Genomic DNA, 7,078 nt, shown 5'->3' on the forward strand with positions numbered 1-7,078 from the left:
CAAACTGTGAATGATGAGTTTCTTTACAAATCTTTCCGCCATTGTTGTGGTGATCCAAAACTAATGCTAACCTTACTTTCTTCTTTCAAAAATACACCCAGCAGCACCTCTAAAGCTCAGAAGCGTCACGGCCATCACCAAGTGGGGGAATCGGTGTGCAATGCTCACCTATGGTCCATCACATGCCCCATCATAACACACCCCTCAACCTCCCTATATTAATTCATCCATTTAACTCTTTGAAAGAAAGTAAATGTTTTAATACTCTTTGAAAACTAGATTCAAGACCAAGTTTTTGATTATGTGTATGAAGTTTAGGAGCAACAAACTACAGTATAATATTTTTTTGCCATACCCTGAGATACACACACAACACTCATGAGCAGACTGTATTTTACCAGACTGCTGCGTCAGTTATTGCTCAGGTATATCTCACCAGTAGGCTGGGATATTATAAGACTCCCTATTGGATTTAAGGCCAGTGAAAATGCTCCCATTTTCTTCTTTTGCAGGCATCAAACCTGTGACCTTTAAATCGCAGGAGATTCTCCCTCAGCCTTTTTCAAAAGTGTTGTTATACAGGAGCTGTTTCCTCTTTGGACTTTTGTCTACCTATCAACGTGCCCATAGAGACTCCCTACCATACCTACACTGCCCCTAAATTTAATAAAGTCACAACATAGAGAAAAGCTTAAATTGTGTTAAGTGTAACATTACTGGATCTGTTGTGTACACTCCAGGTATGATGGATAGGCAGCAGCGAGGAGGTACTCTACAGCAGTCTGCTATAAGGGACTGAATGAGCTACAGGAGGAGATCACTGACTCTCTGATGAGACTCTGAGCTGTTAGGAAGCCGTTCTGCGGCAAAATGTGATGTTCTTCAATCTTCCTCTTATCAATAGCACAAGTAAACTTACCCTTGTGCTCTGAGGGACTCCATGGCTGCGATCAATACATCAATCAGAGATGTTCTCGGTTTGTGGCAGCTCTTGCCGGTAATCATCCTCTTCAGTCATCCTTTTGGTGAAATAGAAGTTACGATATCTTTATCATCAGCGGGACTGTGTTTATGAAGGCCCAGAGGGCCTTTGAAGAGGACAGCAGGTGAAAGGGCCGAGTTTGACTATAAATGTCCACAAAACAGCAACAAGGGGATCAATAAAACCGTGACACAGTCGAAAAGCGTTTGCACAGAAGTTCTACAGATCCTTTGAGGGTAAAGCTATTTTGTTTATCTCTTTAAAGTTGACGGATTATTGCACTTTATATGGTGCCTCATGTACAGCATCTCACATCCTCAGGCATTGCCCGGAACTATTAATCATGACATTTGTAGAAATACATTCATCCTGTGGCTGCAGACAAACCAATGCCTAAACTGAAACTTTAATAAACATGACAGGATCAGAGGTGCTTATATTCATTATACACCCCTCTGTAACCTCAGCTAAATGCATTAAAGCATGAGTATGAGGAGGCCTGTGTCTTATGCTTGTGTGTTTTTCAGCGAGTTGGAAAAAAAATGAATAAATGTTGGCATTAATAAAGATGATGGAACAGGGTAATGTTGGGGGCAGATGGTTCATGAAATGATACTGAGGCACACATGATAAGAATTGTAATGGTCCTGTCAAGGCCTAATACTGCTTTTTAGATTTCATATTCTTGTCAGTCCTGTTCCTATTTTTGCAAACACCATTTGTGGCTGACAACCCAAGTAAAGGCCACCTGTGTTCGTATCACAAAATGTACCCCTGCACATCAAAACCCATCTCTCCTTGGGATTAGCCCACACTGCTGCCATTCCCACTGGGAGGAATCCTGATGAGGAGCCACAGCATCGACTGGTTGGACATGATAACCCAGCATGTGAGCTCACCATTATAGTCATTATTCGGCCACCAACGGGGACACGTGTAAACTCATTCCTACTTTTTCCAAATCCACACCTTTTCTCTACTGCAAGGTAGAAGCACAGCACCATTTTCTAATAAGATGCTCTTTACAAAGAACCGTAACTAACCAATTTTGAAGTTTATTCGTATAGCACTTTCAGCAGCAAGGAAATCCAAAGTACTTTGCATAAGACTTAAATAGGCATTCCCACTTCTCACTGGTTTAAGGTTGGCAGGGCTGAGTTGTTAAAATGTGATGTCATGTACTTGTGTGCACCAATCAGGATTTAGCAACATCTGAATCTGTTGACAGTTGGTGGATTGTTTGCTCACCCTCAGTCAAATCCGATCAGATCACACCACTGCAGTCATGATGAAAAAGATTAGCAGATTTTCTTACTGTTAAAAGTTCTGTAGATGATTGTCACTGTCACTAGATATCACACTAGACCACCAGCATGTCAGACCAAAACAAATGTTTCATCAGCCACACCTTCAGTCCTCCCTTCACTTCAGTCAGCAAGGTGTCAAGAAGCCCAGTGCAAGCAGCCAATAAACAATAAGAAGCACTACTGTAAGAAGTTCCCCTTAAGACACAACCGCCAACAAAAAAAACACCCAAAACAATCCAGCTACAACCATAAGCTCAAGCTAGCATTGCCGTGACATGCTCCACAGCAATGCTGGCAGTAAGCCAACTAGCGATAGCAACATTTGCTGAACACATTCATAGTATCAGTAACAGTAAGTTAGCTGATGTTAGAGCAGATTTTTCTACCCTGAAGACAAAAGCTGTTTCTTCCTGTTTCCAATCCTTGTGCTAAACTAAACTAACTAGCTGCTGGCTGTAGCCTTATATTTAAGAGTACAGCTCTGACAATTGTATTGATCTTTTCACCAAATCTTTGCATGATAATGTTTCTAAAATTGTCAAACTATTCCTTTAAGAATTGGCTTATAGCAGATTTATAAAGCATTAGGCACTGATTTATTAACCATTAATTCAAATTTTGTAACAGCTTCGAAACCCATGGACACCTTTTTAAAATTATTATAAAACTAAAAACAAGGCCAGTCTCATCGAACAGATGCCAATAATATGAATGATTTCATCAAAACATAAATTATGAAAAGGGAGCAGCTTACTCTCTGTATGAAACATTGTCTTGTGCCTTTGTATCATCATAAGCCAGACAAATAAAACCTTTCCTCTGTCTGAAGAAAAAGCCAATCCACAGCTGACTTGAAAAAAGAATGGGGCTCTGTTCCAAGATCCCTTTACATCCGCTCCTCTGTCCTCATTCTTGCCCTCAATTCCCAAAGCAATCTCAAGTCAGTGGTTCTATTAAAACAATACTGCCTCATGCAAATTGCTACTGTCAAGCCCCTTGGTTTTATTTCTCGTCCTTACTGCTGCTCTCAAATGCTTTAATGGAAATTGTGCCAGCCAGACTTTGCAGCATCAGGTAGGATCAATGATATCAATAAAACAATCTGACAATCATCACCAGCACTTTCAGGGTAAAAAGAGCAATATGTGACTCTGAATGGATGATTACTTCATTGAGGGATGCTGCCAACAAACCAGGTAATTACAAACAGGAGCAACAAATCTAACCTGCACCTGAACAGCTTCCAGATCGCACAACTTTTTGGTACAGAAACATAATTATCCTAATTGGCAGGTATCAGCCTTTGCTATTGTTACATTTCAATGGCAACATTAATGACCCACTGTATGCACCGTGTCAGTTTCTACTTATCCCTGCAGCCAGTGTGGAAATTTAGAAAAAAAAGAGCTCTTACCTCTTAACATAAGATTTATCTTGTCTGTTTCATTAGCAACTGTTTAATTAAATGACTGATTTACATGCTGGGCACTTTGGCACTGTTCAACTTCGCCTCACATACATTAGTAATAAGGTGTTGCTGTATGTGCGAGGGCACTTGCAGGGTACCCTGTTGAGTTCATTAGGGCTACCGTCTGCTCCGAGGAATATTCTCGTTTCTTCAATTCATGCGACTGACTCGGCAGAGGTTTACCCTCTCTTGGTAATGAGGCCTTTGCAGTAGGTCTGTGGGTGGGTCTGAGTTAGCCATTCATGGTTTTATGAATACAGCTAACTCTCTGGTCTGGGAGAATAAATTGTTATCTCCTCTGGATAAAAGGATGACATCAAAATTGAACACACCTGTCATCATTACTAATTTGTTTGTCAAGTAGAAAGCTGAAATTGGTTCCTAAAAAGAAACTTCCAAGGATAACAAAAGGTGAACTTACTAAGACTTTAATAAGAAAAATGTTGTTTTGGAGTAAAGTGGAATAGTGGAGAGGGATGGCCAGTAGTGAAGTAGAGGAGTACACTTGAGCTCTAGACCACTTTAATTCCAAACACTCAGAAGTATTTCATCAAAAGCAAGAACTTTATCCTTTTTTTAGGCGAATACTAAAGTGTTTGGTGATAGGTTTCCACTGAAGTACACTTATCTTTTTAAAGCGTTAAAGCTTGATCCAACCTTTCCCTACAAATTACCAACATTGATGCCATTCTTCCTATGGCCACTTGGTTAATCTAGAACCACCGAAAAAACTAATTCTAAATAATCCCACTAACAGTTTTGTGACTTTAATGTCATTACAGTGATAACAAAATTAAATGTATCTGATTTATCATTGATTTTTCTGTCACATTATCTCTGCTATCAGATTGCTATCTTGACTTGTCCAACAACGTCAGTTTTTTTTGTCGTCTCTATTTTCCATCCATCTCATACAATATGAACGCAGCAAATTCATAGTACATAATAAGAATATATGGTGTGAATTAATAACCATCATAAAACACAAAGTTTTAATACTGTATTTTTGTTTTGTCATGGGTTCATGAAGCCATTTCCTTAATCCACAATTTGCATGTAAGGTGTAAGTACAACCTCCACGTCTTTTGTTCATTGCATTGTGGATCAATAGTGTACATCAACAGCATGCTCACAAGTCATTTTCCTGTTAACCCTGTTCTGTTCTCTCCTCCATGTTTGATTGTGTTGCCATCATGCAAATCAACAATGAGAACCGTTTTTTATTTGATAATTTTCAGGATGGTGACACAGTCAAACTTTCATTTTGAATCAGCAAATTACACTGAAGCTGTATGAAACCAAACAAACAAACAAACAAACAAACAAACAAATAAACAGTCATTAAACCAGCCATTAAATAACACCAGACGGCAAACTTTGGCATTTTTTTTACATCTTGCATGAAACTAACCAAAGCAGAAAACGGCTTGGCAACTTCAGTTCAAGAAAGAACTTCTGAGCCTCTAAACAAATAAGCTTTCAGTTCCACTGTCAGCCATTATGTTAATTCGCTAATGCAGATTAAAAAGTAATTGTTAACAATGTGTACACAGAATAATCTGCCTTGGCTGACTGCTGTGGAGCAGATAAGAATTGGCTGTAGAGATGTCCAGTGTAGGGCATTATATGCTTCATTACACTCTTTTGTTCCTAGCGTGTTAATTTAAAAAGATTCTGTGGGGGGCAGAACCAACAGTAACCTTATTTTCCTCTTTCATTTTCCTCCACTCGGTCTACTTTCAATTTGTGTACAGTAATAAGGCTAGTTAGTTTAACCTATAGTTTTGTCATGGAGCTTCCATTCCACAAATTTCCGTTGTTATTTGTCATTATTGACTATATTAATTGACTGGTCTATAAAATCTCAAAAATGACCAATCACAATTTTTCATTGTAAGTTAACATAATCAAATCACTTGTTTTGCCACAAAAGATGATGACGGAAATAAATCTTAACTACTGGAATCTGCAACAGGTTGTATTTTTTCCTACAACTACCTAAAAACGAAAATAATTGTTATTAAAAAAGGATTTGTCACACAATTAAAACATGTTAGTCGGAACAGTCGAAGATTAATGATGTAAGTATTTTTACATTGTTGTATTGGTACTTTTACTTAAGTAAAGGATCTGAATACTTCTTCCACTGCTGATTTTCCTTTTAGATTCATACCCCTCAATTTGTATTTGAGTCTAGCAGCTATCCTCGCATCATTATCTAGCATTAGCTTTATACAAACTTAGCTAGCTAGCTACAAATAAAAGGTCTACACACAAAATGGCATTTCAATGTTAACACATCATAACATACCTCTGTATTGGGCTTTTTCTCCTCGTCTTTTCGTCTGTGTTCACCTGAAGGCTTGGACCATTTCATTATGAAGCAGTTTGAGCTAATAATAATTGAACCGTCCCTCTGGCTGATCCAATCTAGCAATTGCCATCAGTCAGTCAGTGAATGTCCTGGACTTGGGCTGGGTGATCCACACAATTGAGCATCAAACGTTACCCATGATCCTCCACCTTCAGTGCAGAGTTCAGACAGTACAAGAGCAGTGCAAGATGGATTAAAAACTTGTGAGGTCATGATGTTGTCAACCCCCAGCTCAGGGGGAGCAGTATGTTTATAAATGTAATTTAAAGGCTGTTTTTGTTGATAATGTTTTTACTGTAACCAAGATTTACAAAATTATGTTGTCGGAATTCTTATGACACCCCCCTGACATTCTGCGCCCTAGGAAACCCCAATGTCCCCTATGCCACGAGCCAGCCCTGGTTTAGAGCATCCCGCCGGTCGATCCAATCTAGCACCAACCCACCGGAACACATCCAATGAAAAAACTCTTAATTCACTTGGGTTCTGTCTGATCCCAAACAGGAACTGTTGTGTTTTGCCCCTTGGGGAACCATATAAGGGAATATAACCTGTGGGAAAACAATACCCTGACATCCCAGAACTACCAGCTTTCAAGAAAGCTGCGAACAGACTAGCAACATCTTGTTAGATTTTCTGTACTGGGCTGTTTACTTCTCCCTGGCGTTTTGCTCTCAGAATTGTGCATCATTTCATTCTATAAACGCTTATATAAACATATTTGTATATTATCATACCACTTTTGTGGATCAGTTCATACGAGGTTAAATAAAATAGGATGGTGCAACACAGCTAATAAGCTACAATAGCTTCCTCCATTTTGGACTCTAGCTTTTCGCTTTCCCCCAAAGATCAGCAGTAACAAGACAGCTTGTTAGTGCTCAACTGCACAAATTTGCATGTCAAAGGTCACCAAAGTTGAATTAATTTCAGTAGGATCTCTGCAA

The sequence above is a fragment of the Seriola lalandi genome, unplaced genomic scaffold (genome assembly GCF_002814215.2).
Source record: "Seriola lalandi dorsalis isolate HSWRI2012SDOR001 ecotype SW California unplaced genomic scaffold, Sedor1 jcf7180002054582, whole genome shotgun sequence".
NCBI lineage: Eukaryota > Metazoa > Chordata > Actinopteri > Carangiformes > Carangidae > Seriola > Seriola lalandi.